Source organism: Nycticebus coucang, chromosome 23 (assembly GCF_027406575.1).
Source record: "Nycticebus coucang isolate mNycCou1 chromosome 23, mNycCou1.pri, whole genome shotgun sequence".
NCBI classification, from domain to species: domain Eukaryota; kingdom Metazoa; phylum Chordata; class Mammalia; order Primates; family Lorisidae; genus Nycticebus; species Nycticebus coucang.
Genome location: NC_069802.1, coordinates 27,369,613 through 27,384,444, shown reverse-complemented (window position 1 = coordinate 27,384,444; position 14,832 = coordinate 27,369,613).

Here is a 14,832-nt window from a genome sequence, read left to right as displayed (position 1 = left end):
TGATTAATGTGCATCATACATCACCTTCAAGTCCTATCAAGATTTGAAACCCATGAAATCTAAGATCTCAAGATTTCATGGCAAAGAACTATGATGTCTTAGAAGCAGACAACAACCAATATTCCTCCGCTCAGATTCTATCTGAAATACTCAAGATGAAACATGGCCCAAGCTTCTGTTTGTTACTCCCCCTGACGGAGGACACAATACTTTCCCAAGTTGTCTCTCTGCAGTAAGCTTGTGTTTCAAAACTACTTTGCATATGCATCCAAATTTATCCTGTTTGCCGATTTGATCCCCCCCAAGGCCCCCTAGAATATTTCAATTCAAATTTTTTAAATATCAGAACGTAACTATTGGGGTTCTTCTGATCTTCCTTTTCCTAGAAAAATAAACCCAGTTAGTTTCAGTATTTTACATAGAAAAAAATGATTTTCACATTCTTCTTGAATCAGATTTCCCTCATCTGAACATGTTTTATGACAATGTCCTTCTTAGTATAGTGGCCAGAGCAACACTCTCGAAGTGATTCTAATTACAGGCAGTGCTCTGGGACTGCCAGCCTCCTTATTTACCATGCTAAAATGTCAATGTACAGAAGAATCCTCAAGTGGTCGAAAAATTAACTCTATTCAAAACAAAGCATCTTTTTGTTCTTTCTTTATAGTCATTTTTTTTAAAGAGGTAAAATTTACATGCGCTAAAATGAATGAATATTAGCTGTACAATTTTGACTAAATAAAACACCTGTTTAAGACTCTTTTCACAATATAAAACATTTCTGTGTCTCTAGGATGTATCCTCATGTCTCTTGAAATAATTCCTTCTGGCTGTTACACAAAAACAACTTTGCTCTTACACAATTTTCTTTCAAGTTCTTGAACTTCAGATAAATTAAGTTTGTGGTGTCTGGTTTCTTTTGCTTCACAATTAAGTCTGGGAGTTTCATCCATGATGCTGTGGATATAAGTAGTTTGTTTCTTTTTATAGCTCAGCAGAATTTCATTTTGCTATTACATCACAATTAGCCATCTTTTCTCTAAGTGATAGAATTTGTTTCTAGTTTTCCACTGTTGTGAATATGGCTGCTATGAATTTTGATGTATAGGTTTTTTTGTGTTTCTCTGCGTGTGTAGACGTATGTTTTTAATTTCTCTTAGGTAAAAACCTGGAAATAACTGTGCTGGGTAGTCTGGAAAGGGCAAGTTTAACACGTGATAAATGTCCAAACTGTTCCTGAATCCATCCGTACCATTTTGTTTTCCCCTCGCCTACATACAGCTATTCCCCTGACTGCACATCCTCACCAGCATTTAGAATTGTAAATCTTTTTATTCGAGTCATCCTAGTTATCAGCATTTGTTATGGGTGGAAAGTTTGCTTTTACCTTTTTATTCGATTTAAGGAAATATCAAGTGGTAGAGAATATATTCTGCCATTTTGGAATTTGAGAACCAATTGACTGGTAATAGTCTTGCCAGGAGTTTGATATCAGTGGATCCGGGGTGAACCTACATCTCCTCATCTATTGTATTATGGGAATAGCTGTAAGTGTGATATTGTTTTAGAACAAATCCACAGATTTTATATTAATTAGCTTAAAGAGCTCTTTTTCATGAAGCTGACTGAAGATAGTTAAGCACGAGACAATCACACCTACTGGTTTTTCTGGAAGGGTTCAGGTTTCTGCCTGATAGTTTTCATTCTTGATAGTGTTTTTTCCATTCCTTTTTTTTTTTTTTTTTAGAGGTAATTTTTTAAATTAATTAATTTATTTTTTTTATTGTTGGGGATTCCTTGAGGGTACACTGAGCCAGGTTACACTGATTGCATTTGTTAGGCAAAGTCCCTCTTGCAATGATGTCTTGCCCCCAGAAGGTGTGGCACACACCAAGGCCCCACCCCTCCAATTTGGACAAGGGATTATTAGACATACTGGTTAAGCAGGGACTCTGGTATGACCTATTTCCTAATGGTGATGTTGAAAGAGTCATGGACGCTAGTACCAAGAGCATTTGAGTGCACAAGAAACCTGGGTTTGGGGGTGGAGATGAGGAAACATACGCTCCAGTGATGCTACTGATGGGAATTGTTCCTGGAAGCCATCTGCACTGAGAGCCATGTGCGTTTGCAACAGCTATGCAAGTTGCTAATTCATTTATTATTTAATTGCCATTAAGTATCATCAGAGTGAGAAATGTACTAGAAACAATAAACGGCATCGGGAAGGAGATTTCTTAATAACTAAAGCTCTTTGAGACTTTCCAGCGTGGAAGAGCATGTTAAAAATCTGCGTAAAAGTGGCGGGCGCCTGTAGTCCCAGCTACTCGGGAGGCTGAGTCAAGAGAATCGCCTAAGCCCAGGAGTTGGAGGTTGCTGTGAGCTGTGTGATGCCACGGCACTCTACCGAGGGCAATAAAGTGAAACTCTGTCTCTACAAAAAAAAAAAAAAAATCTGCATAAAAAGTCACCAAAAGCTTTATGGCTTAAAGCAACACAAAATTATCATCTGTGAGTAAGGAGAAGACTGGGCATGACTTAGCAAGGTTCTCTGCTCCAGGGTCTCACTACCGGGTTATGGTCAAAGTGTCAGCAGGTTCCCTTTGCATTTGGATGCTCCAGTGGAGAAGGAGCTACTTGCAAATTTCTTTATGCTAATAGCAGAACTCATTTTCTTGCAGCTGTGGGACTTGAGCTTTGGTTTCTGCTGGCTTTTTGCTGGAGGCAGTTCTCAGCTCCAATAGGCTGTCCAGGTTCTCTGTCATTTGATCCTCTTTGTAGGCGCTTTCCACCACGGCAGCTTGATTCTTCAAGGACAGTTAGGAGCATGAGAGCTATTCGGCTAGGAAGAGGGGATCTCATATAATATCACATAATGATGGAAGTGATGAGCCACCCTTTTGCTATACTCTGCTAGCTAGAAGCAAGTCACAGGTCTCTCCCACAAGCAAGGGGTGACAACCATACACAGAAATTCATCCCAGGCAGTGGAGTTGATGCTGGTCACCTTTGAGTCCTTTCTCTTCCACATTCCACAAGATTGTCTTACCATGGATGATAGAATTGGATTTTTTTTTATCTACAGTTTTTGGTGGTTTTTTTGTTGTTTGTTTTTTAAGAAAAGAATAACACTTTCACGAAAATAAAACTAACTTGGGTGGGAGCTTGAGCATCATATTAGAAATTTAATTTTAACCAGTTTCTTAGTTTCCCAGGAAATTCTCTCTACTCACCTACCATCTGTCTGTGTATTTATCTATCTATCTACCATTTTTCTAGACTTAGCCTCATGGTTATTCTTCTACTGTGACTGCTAATCTGTAATCTACTGAGACACAGGCAAATTGTAGGAGGATTTTCTGAACTAATCACAGGAATCTCTCTTTCACGTCAGATATGTAGCGTATTTGGGTTTCAGTTCCACCATATATCACTAACTGGAGTTTTTGACCTAGGACAGGTGTTTTAAGCTTCCCGAATTCCGGCCTCTTCACCTGCAAAGAATGGTACTATTTGCTTCACCTCTTAGGAAATTTAAAAGTAATTACACAAAAATAGGCTGCCCCATAGAACATCCTCTCCAAATGTTATTTTCTTTTTCCCTTCCCTTTCTTGTCTTTCCCTACACTCTATATCATTCTTTTGACACTCAATATATATTAGCCTGCAGAGTTCATTTTGTTATGTGTATGGGTACATATATCTGAGAGAGATGTGAGTGACGATTACACATTGCATTCATTCTGTTGGGTAAGAACTTGGTTTTCCAGCAGTGGTGATAGATTCATAGTGATCCATCCGCATTCTCTTTTCAAATCTCCAGAATAAATTGCAACACATCTGTGAGATGACTAGCCAGGTTATACTTATCCGATCTTTGATAACTTTCTTATAGATTTCTTTCTGTGGTACCTAGCTTTATAATTCTAAGCCCTCTTACATTCCAGTCCTTGGGCTGCTTCCCCCTCCCACCCTTATATTCTTACAGCATTTTGGAGCTCTCTAGGAAGGAAAATAAAAATATTTAGGGTCCTGGTTCACAGTTTTAGGTAGCAGATGGCTTTTTTTCATACCTGCCAGAGAAGTTTTAATTATTTGAATTCCTCATTATGTAACTCCAAAGGGAAAAAAAATTATATTATTTTAGGAGCAGGCTAGCTCTTAGTTTTTAAAGTGCACAAAAAGTCCACAAATTAATATAAAGTGGCATCACACATTTCATTTTTCTCTTTTTCATTCCTAAATTTGTGTATGTGCTGGTTAGGGAATAGAATAATTCATTTCTCGTTTTAAATTTTTTCTACATAAATTGTGCTGGTCCGAGGATCTAGACAGATGTCCACGTCAGAGTAGGTAATTAGAAGACTCTTCAAAACACACTTACGTTAAACAGAATAGAGCATCTCTTTGTTATCAGGGCGGAGGATATAAACCATTTTACCAAAATGAGTCAGCAAGAATTTCAGGACTGAGTCTGAGAGAGAAATTTTAAGTTGCTTGTTCAGAAGTGCTAAGGGGCGGGCACAGGGGAGGACCAGAGGTGAGCTTTAACATTCAAGTAGTTGAAGTTTGCATTTGAAGAGCAAAATTACCTGGCACATCTGAGCACATTCAGCAAGTGATCTCTAAATCCTCAAGCTCCAGACATGCTTCCCTGATGTCCAGAATATTAAAGGAAGAGAAAGATGGCCAGCATATGCTGGTCACTCTCCTCGGCCCTGAATGCCAACACATCTGACAAAGCTGCTCTCCAGTCACTCAAGTGTGGCTGAAGGAGCTCATTTATGACCTGCAGTCTGTTCCAGGATGACTGCAAATATAGTTTGTCTTCTCAGGGCCAGCAGGGCCACCCGTGGAGCCTGTCACTCAGCAATGGGCAGAGGCACAGTTCCTTTGTCTTGAATGTTACATCATGTTTTAATTAAATTTGTCTGTCCCACTTCTGGGAAACTAACTCACAGTCCTCCTGTTCATTTCTGAATGTCAGACTGAGATTGCTGCCTTCTTTTTCCTACTGTAAGCACAAGGGGAATCCTGAAGCCCAAGAGCACAGGCACATGAGCAAACTCCTTCTCTGGTGCCCTCATTTCACAGGGCAAAAGAAGAAAGGTTCAGGCAGGTAAGTGACTTCTCAAAGCCCAACAGGAAAAGGCAACCTGGAATCATGGCTCATGTTTCTTGATTTCCAGTTCTGAGAGCTTTCCTGGACTCCATGCTGTGTCAATGTGTTTCCTTGAGTGAGTTTTGTTCTGACTTTTTTTTAATGTGCATCCTGCTATGATCAGCCAAGTATAAACTTCACAGATTGTTATTGTCATTTACCCTCATATGATGAACTTCATAAATGAGGGACAGGTAAGGTAAGTAATTATGGTTAGACATGCTGTCTTTTTATACTAATTTTGTTCAAAGTACTAATTTCATATGGAAAAAGTATTTTACAATTTCAAAACTAGTTTTTCATATATTGGACCACTTTGATCTATCTTTTTTCTTTCATTAAGACAACCCATGTGAAATTAACAAAATAATTTTACCCAAGGGCTTACAGTGACTATGGTAGCAGTGACCCTGTCATACAGAAATCCCTAATTTATTTCCATGTAGATATGAAGGGGTTAATATGCTCAATAGAAGCATTCTTGTAAGCAATAGAGTGATGCCTTAAACATACTACCTAGACTTGGTAATTAAAAGGGTATTTGGTGTACTACTTGGGATATTGGTATTGAATATTTCCTGTAAGGTTACAGTATGGAATATGTGGGAATATATGCCCAATATATGGAATGATTGAAATAGATCATTCCTAATGTCTCTTTTAGCTCTAGTTTCACTTGGGTCTAATTTACACAAAAGCTATGAGTAGATACCATTTATGAGTTTCCACTTTAAATCATCTTGTTTCAGGACCCTGGACAGTGCCAGGCACACAGTTACAGGTATTCATATGTAACATAAGATGTTGGTGGTTGTAGTGGTGTTCCTGGATAGCTCTTATCTTACAATGTAGCATTTGATAAAATCAGATTAAATGAGGTCCATTCATTTGGAATCTATTTTAGGCAATTCCTGAAACCCTTAGGCCCAGGGACGACTTTCTTCACTGCTCCAAGAGGTAAGGTACTGAACAAACACTTCCCAGAGGGAGGAGGAAGTTATTTGGAAGAGGCTGGACTTGGTCAGATAAGTGAAACGTTTTATAAATACCTGACTTGGAACGGAGAGAGAAGAAGGTTTCAAATCAAAGTGCTAAATTAAGAAGCTTAATTTTGGCACTTCAGCTGACTGAATTGTTCATGGGATGGTTTATGCTAACAATTCCCCAGCCTCCACAGGAGATCAGGAGTGGAAACTGATAAGATAGCTTCAGGGGGAGGAAAGGACTGTCTCACTCCACTAGCTCTGCCTTCTGAAAGCAGGTGAGGAGTGCTGAGTCTGGCTCTGTTCTGGTCTCATGCTGGTACACAGATAACTACAGTAAACTGACTTCCTTTCCACCACATTCTCCTTGGAGGGATAGAGCTGAGCTTCTGTTTTCTTGTGGACATCATCAATTTATCAATATTTTATTGTAATTTATTTTTATAAAATAATAAAAAGGAACTCTTCGTGAGAGGGAAATAAATATATAAGGACACTAAATTGAAATTTAGACTATGTCTCTAATCTCAAATTCTAAATACTTGCTGGATAAATTTTTTCCCCTGCTGCAACAGTTTTGTTTTATTTTCTTGGAGTTTCCTCTTTTCTGTGGTCTCTATAATGCTGTACTTCTCTAGAACTCCTTTTTTCAATTGCTGTAATATTAAATATATCCTAAGAATATTCCCATGTATTGATGTATAAAAATCCTGAAAAAGTAATTTTTGGTGTTGGACCTAGTAATTTAACTTGGGGAAATCTACATCTAAAAATAATGAGATATTTGCTGAAGTATTTTTCTATGATAATGCTTGTTCCAGTATTACTTGTAGTGGTAAAAATTGGGGACAAACTCACTTCATAATACAAGGGCATTGAATACATAAATCATAGTTTGTCCATATGAGGGTATAAGGTAAACCTATTTGGATTCATATTGCTGAATAATACTTAGTGGAATAGAGAATATACAAGGTGAATGTCAAATGATAAAATAAAATTGCAAACAATGCAGACAAATGTCAATTTTGTTAAAGATAAAAGCAAGTGTGTGTGAGATATGGTAGAAAAAAGAGTAGAGACCTGCCTTTTTAATATTTTTTCTGTTTAGTAGTTACTGAAAATTTCTATTTCTTATTATAATCTATAATTTCAATGATTTTTAACAAATATTGATTTTGTTGGTAATCAGAAATACATATGATTAGTTTACTTAAATATCTCACTAATTTTAGAAAAGAAACATGTCCATACCCTTACCTTCCTTCACTTTGGTATCTTTAATAGCTCAGAAGTTTGAAGAAGAATCTTTAAGTCTCATGGTAAGTGCTATCCCATCTCTACAAGTTTCAAAAAGTTGAGACCACTTCCGTTTGATTTTCCGTGAACCATAGATGTTGGGACTCCTGAAGACTCATTCTGATTTCTCAACTTATATTATGAGGGCTTGGGAAAGCTAATGAAATTGTTACATTAAAATATTAGAAAACATACTACTATAAGGGGCCCTTATGGTTACGTTCTCCACCACACCTCAGAGAGCTAAAGAGTCTCAGGAATTGTCTCACTGTCACTTTTCAATCTCCTTCATCTAGTTCCAATATTAAGAATCTAAAATCCCTAGACTTGTCTCACAATGAGGCATGTAGCACAGACATCTGAAACGTCTGTAATAATTTAAAACAAGTGAAATTATTAAATGATCTAAGACAGTTAAGATTCATAAAAGTCTGGCATTATCCCCGTCAAAGTCAGGTAAGAAATCTCAGATACCTTTCCAAACACACATTGCATGAATAGTATAATTTGGTTTCATAAACATATTTATGAATAAGAAGTAGCTGCCCATTCCCCTAGATTTCTGCAGTGGTATAACTAAATATCATGGTACCGTGAAATCTTTAAGCAATCTAACTGAAAGTTATGGAGTTTCAACAATTGCATGCATTTACCAACTTCCCTCTGCTCAGAAAGCATTTTCTGGTCATGGGGTGGTATGGCTCAGGGACCGTGCTCTGACCATTGCGGCTGCCTTTATCCCCAGGACAGAGGTCACACTAGTGCAGAACATGACAGACATCTAGAAAGATAACAAGAACCATGCCACTACTTTGGCTCCCCTTCAAGAGCTTCTCAGCAAGGAGTTCATGACTGCTGACCATCTGGTTGGAAATCCTGGCAACAATTTGTCTAATATTAGAGTTAATATGATGTCTACCAGTAGGATGCGTGTTTCAGGATCATAACCACCATGGTGGCCAGTGTTAGATGGAGCCTTAGTATTATCTTTGTTTTTCACTTGCTCGTTCGTTTCTGAGAAGTTAATTCTGGGCTGTCATCTTTCATGGTCCAATGTTTGCTTATTAGAAATTGTAATTTAATATACTCAGTGTTTTATGATCTTAAGTGTTAGAGAACTAGTTTGAGGGATTACATAGGATTGACACATTTTAATGCTTGTGAGGATTTTAGAACTATAAGAGCTGCTGTTAGTCCTGATGTTGTCAGCAGGTTCCATATGTTCACCTTAATTAGATATTACCTAAGCTAAAAGTCTCACCAAAGATGAAGAAACTGAACCTTAGGGAGATTAAAAGAGAAAAAAAAAAACAAAACATCCTACCTAAGGCCACAGTGCAGAATGAGGCCTAGCACCTCATTTTTAAACCTACTGCCATATGTTTTCTTATAAACTGACCGTGCTTGGTGACATTTCTTGAAACTTTTTAATGTGGCTTGTGGGGATTTAGAGTAATAGAAAAAACATTAAATATTAATTGTAAGAAATTAGTTTTAATTGGTTCTAAGTTGAGCTAGTTATAGTTCTGAAGTCTGTTACCCCTTATCTGTCATCTCAGTAGCCAAGAGTCTTCTTTTTCCACTATTTTTGCCATAAACCTAAGAGCCTACCATTTCCAAAAGTCTTGACCAGAGTTTGTCATTTTCTCATCCCCAAACTAGGATGGAGCTGCAGCTCTGGCAATCGTATTTACCCTCTGTCTTAGTCCTGCAGACTCTCTCGCCACGGCAGGGTTAGTAACCAAAGGAAAACAAAGTGAGAACAAAGATAATATTAGAGTCCACCTATCCCACAAAAAAGCAGGTGACTATTCTTCTGATGTAGTAAGCCAGTTTTTGAAATTTTAATAAAAGCTTTATTTTCTTTTTCTTTTTTCCCTGCCTGAAAATTTCTTAGCCCATGACCTTCACAGTCTTGCTCATCTCTGTCTATCTCTTCCTGAGCATTGGCTCAGGCCTTAAACAGTCAGGCAGATTTTTCTCCAGACAAAACCATGAAGTAAACACTCAAGCATGTTTCTCCGCATGTTAATTTTAAGATAAGCATAGACCTTCCCATCAGCTCTTCTAGTTTGGGGGTACAAAGGAGGAGAAGGGTGTGACCTGGTTCATTAAAATGCTTCCTACTGGACACAGGCCCTACAAAAAAGTGATAGAGACACAAAGCTGAATGATAAAAAAATTCTATTGCAGTTGAATAGGAGAATTATCCATACAGCTAGTTTTCCTTAACTTCTAGGTATAGAGATCAACAATTCTCAGGCATTATTCCACTTTATTCTCAGAATAACTTTAAAGTTGATATCATTTTCACTGTTTTTTGTTTGTTTTAGATGAGGAAACTGACACTAACAGAAATCTTTTATAAATGTCCAGAGAAACATGACTCTGCAGAGCTCAAGTTCAAATGTTCTGTTTCCACAACCCATGTTTTTGTGAGCAATATAGGGTGATCTGTGTGACAGTTGGAAAATGCAAAATGTGCCTGCTGGCTTTCAGGAAATAACAACTGTCCAATCTCAAGTCTCAAGTCTGAACAAAGTGATTTGTGGTGATAAAGTGAAATGGAAGCGAAGGAAGAATCAGACAATGATGTCAAAACTGAGCTTTGAAGGTCAGGAAGAAGAAAGCCCCCATTCATTGCAGACAGCGCCAAGAGCATGCACAGAGTTCCGTGATGATACTGTGTGCTTAGGGAGTGGTCAGTTGTCCCAGTTATCATGCGAAGTTCTTACTATCAAAGCATTTAAAATATAAAATACATAAACCACTATGGTGTTTTATGTAGGATGGCAACATTTATATTGTGAGATAACTCCAGTGACAAAGTGGAGTTAACAGAATCATTTTTCTCATTAGAAGTTGATGTTAAGTCCACACCCTGGCAGTTTTTGTAAGATGTACCACAGTGAAATGAATAGCAGAGAGTAGACTTGGGATTTTCAAGGTATGAATTTTTCTTATATTGTGACTTTGAACAAACATTAACCTCTGGGAAAGCTAATACTCATTGGCTAGGTTGTAGAGGCTAATCTTTTAAAGTCCTTTTGAGATATTATTTATACATCACTTTCCTTCTCCTCTTCTGCTGAAGAAGACAGTGTTGTCCACAATCCACTCAGTTACAGAATGTAACTTGTTATCTCAGTTATGGATGGCTCTGGTCCTTTCTATTTTCACTATCGCTCTCCTAATACCAGTCAGGTAACCATTATATTGCTCATTTGCACCTCTACTGGAGAGAAAAGATGTGATAGCCAAACTAATCAACATTTTATTTGCTTGAAACTCTTGTAAAAGTTTACAAAGGGGAGAAAGTATTAAAAAAGTAATGAACACAACAAGATGTAGGGATGCTATGTAGATTTCATTTTTTCTGTAGGATGTTTCCACTGAGTTTATACAATCAAGAATCTGATTTAAATTTTTCTTTCACCTTAAACATTATAATATACTGTTTTCCTTCCCTCACATCTTTTTTTACAGAAAATAGAACTGAAGTAAATTAAGTTTTAAGTGGATTTTAAAACATACTACATCAAATTAGTGACAAGATTTGAATTAGAGTCTGAATCTCCTGATTCTTTGATCTGTCTATGGTATCAAATTCAATCTATGCCATGTTCTCTAAATATTCTCATGGATCAGATGCATAAATAGAAGAGGAAGTGATTAAGTTTCAGGATTATTATGAAATTCATCATCTAAAGAACATCTGGGGTAGTGAAAAGGGGCACAATAAGAATTACTCCAGGACAATGGGCATAAGCTAGACTTATTCTAGGCTTGCATGTCTAGTCTTTATTTAAGGGTGATCAAAGACCATCCTACTATGTAGCTCGAAAATACTAACTAGAGAGCATCCGGAGGACAGTACCTGGGCTACTCTACAAGTGGGAGCACTCTAGACAGCTTAAAACAGGAAAAAAAAAAAATGATAGGTGACCTGTGAAGCTTATTCCTAAGGACCATTGGTAATGTTAGTGCTTTCGAAAGCTGGAGAAGTTGAGCTCTGATTTCATTATGGCCTCACCAAAAATTTCATTGATTTACTTGTTAATTGATTCATTCATTCGTTTTTCACAAAGGGAGCACCTGCTAAGCTTCTGTCTCTGTGCTATAAGTTTAGTAGTGAACCAGGTACAGTGCCTGTTCCAGAGTAGTGCCTTTCTAATGCCACGGCCCTTTAATACAGTTCCCGTGGGTTGCAACCCACAGGTTGAGAACTGCTATTCTAGAGTAATTCACAACCTAATGAAAAAGGGAGATTAATAAACAAATATTTACTTTCCAGAGGCTATCAAAGTAATAAACGGTGACTTCTGGAGCTTGAAAAAAAAAAAAAAGGGAGAGAGAAAGTAAGTACTATTCCCCATGAAATTGACTGAGACTACCATAATGAATATTCTAGAAGGAGCAGGAAAAGTAAGTCAAAGATGTAAAGATATTAAGTGACTTCTGTTAGTTCAGTGCTGATCATAATCCCACAAGACACCATCCCGAATGCCATTATTCTGAATGTTGAAATCCTGAAAGATCAAAATTGGTAAAGTCTAAATCCCTAAATCCTAAAATCCCTAACATCTAAAATTCCCAAATCACAATCCTGAAAGAATAAAATTCTCAATATTGAAATCCTGAGAGCCAAATTCTGGGGAAGGCATTAGTGTATTTTTTGTCTTTATGCAGTATAATCACAACATGTTTGTTGGGTGGAACTATTTCCTTGTTATTGTCTTTATTTGGAAACTAAGTATGGCTTAAAGGTATGGGTACAAAGTTGACAGTAGGTGGACTTGTGGACTTAATTTTGCGTATCAATTTGATTGGGTTAAAGAATACCTACAAACCTGGTAAAGCATGATTTTAGGTGTTCTTGTGAGGATATTACCAATGGAGATTAGTATGTGAGTTTGAGTGGATGAGGCGGGAAAGATCTGCTCTCAGTGTTGGTGGGAACCCTCCAATCAGTGCAAATATGGAGGCCCGTTGGGTCTCCCTCTAAGAACCAGGACAGGTGTTTTCTCTGTTGTCATGGACATCACAAGTTTGTCTCCATGAAAATGCATTATCACAGTGTTGACTTTGTGTGTAAGAATGATGCATGTTGAAACTTCCTCAATAAGTGAAAAGATGTTCTTTTGTGCATCTGCATTTGTGAAAGATATAATTTCTTGAGATCTCAGTTCTTTGGGTGACTGCATATATGGTGATGATCAATTTCATCAAAAGATTTACGTTGTCCTTTATAGTATTTCAGATGACCACAGTTCTGTATAAACCTGGTTGCCCTTGGTTAACAAGCATAGCAATACACACTACACATTTCATTTTTTGACTTATTTCATTGTGGCTACAGTTCCTCTGCTTATAACTCATGCAATTGTTATTCATATAACTGTTTGTGATTGAAAAAATATTTACATTATTGCTGCCTATTTTATTGTGTAATGCGGACTATAATGGTATTCTATTGTGTTTTTATATTTTTTAAGATAAATCCTCCTTTAAATGTATTTTAAAGAATTTATAAATTATTCTTTCCATAATTCTTGATATTTGGGCCCTTATGGAATTTAGGATTTTGTCTTTCAGGATCATGACATAAATTCCTGTTAGATACTTGTGTATCAGTTACAGTTGTGCTATTTACTTTTATACCCATTGGCTATAACCAGATTGTTTGAAAGGCTGGGAGCTTGGACTTTATCCTACAGATAAGAAAACACAATCCATTCTTTTGTTTTTGCTTTAAAACAGGTGATATAAATATAATTATGTTTAAAAACATTTTCTGTCAGTATTATTAAGAGAAATTGACTCAAGGTAGCATCCAGGTTTACACAGTTCTTTGGAAAACTACATATAATTCTGAGGTCTATATTTACATGTCTTACCCATTTGTAATTACAGTGTTTTTTTTTTTATTACAAAGATATTGTCCACTTTCTTTCCTGTCACTTTTCCTCTGCCTTCTTTTATGCTCATATATATATATATATTTTTTTGTTTGTTTGTTTGTTTGTTTGTTTTGCAGGTTTTTTTTTTTTTTTTTTTTTTTTGGCTGGGGCTGGGTTTGAACCTGCCACCTCTGGCATATGGGGCCAGCACTCTACCCCTTTGAGCCACAGGTGCCGCCCTATGCTCATATTTTTTTAAGTATTTATTCTTATTATTTCAGAATCCCATGACACAGTAACTCCTATTTAGATTAAATCAGAAATTCCCTTTGTCCTTCCACTGTCTTAGAAACTATCATTTCTAAGACATTTTCTTTTCTTTTCTTTGTTTCTTACTATTCACAAAATAAATAACAAATTTATTTTTCTTCTCCATCCCTCCCCTTGTCTTTTTAAAACTTGGTTTCCATTTTTCTTGTTGTCATATTGTCTTTGACCAGGAACAGAGACGTGCCTTCACTGCCTTCATTACCACCAAATTTACTGAGTCATTTGTAATTTTCTTTGCGCTAAGGGTTTCAATGTTGTTAGAGATGAGGTCCACGTCTGGTTGGTTTCTGAATGTAATTGAGTCAAATTACATATTCTAATTGTACATTCTAATTTTTAATGAAGCTAAAATGAGAAGGGGTCATATAAGTGCATGTACTTACAAAATCTTTCATGAGGTAGTAGAGAAATGTGATGTATATCTTTCCTACTGCATTCTTAAGGAGAAAGTTGCTTTAAAAAGAAGCCAGAGAAAAGATAGAAACTGAGAGAAACACAATAAAATCTGAGCTTCAAAAAGCATATTTTAATTTTCAAAGATGAACAAAAAGAATTTTGTTCAGGTAAATTATGAAATTTACTTTATAGAAGTTGAATATATGTATGTACTGAGAAATAAGCATATGACACTTGATTCATGTTAGTTTACTGCTTTACTCAAATTTTTTTTTCAAGTCTTTTTGACTGACTATAGATTTCTAAAGGTAGGGCAGATTTAAAAAGTGGCTACAAACTCCTTCTACAAAGTGAACATCACCCAAATACCAAAACCAGGAAAGGATACAACAACATCAACAACAAAAGAAAACTATAGATTAATACCATTGATGAATATTGACACAAAAATACTCAGAAAAATCTTAGCAAACAGAATTCAACTACACATACAAAAAAAAAAAAAAAAAATTCATCACTATGAAATGGGTTTCATCCCAGGGAGGCAAGGCTGGCTCAATGCACCCAAATCTATAAACAAAAATCACCACATAAACAGAAGCAAAAACAAGGACCATATGATCCTCTCAATAAATGCAGAAAAAACATTTGACAAAATTTAGCATCTTTTTTTGATAAAAATATTTAAGAAAATTGGCATACTTTGGAGGCGGGATACAATTGTAAGAGGGACTTTATCTAACAAATGCAATCAGTTCAGCCT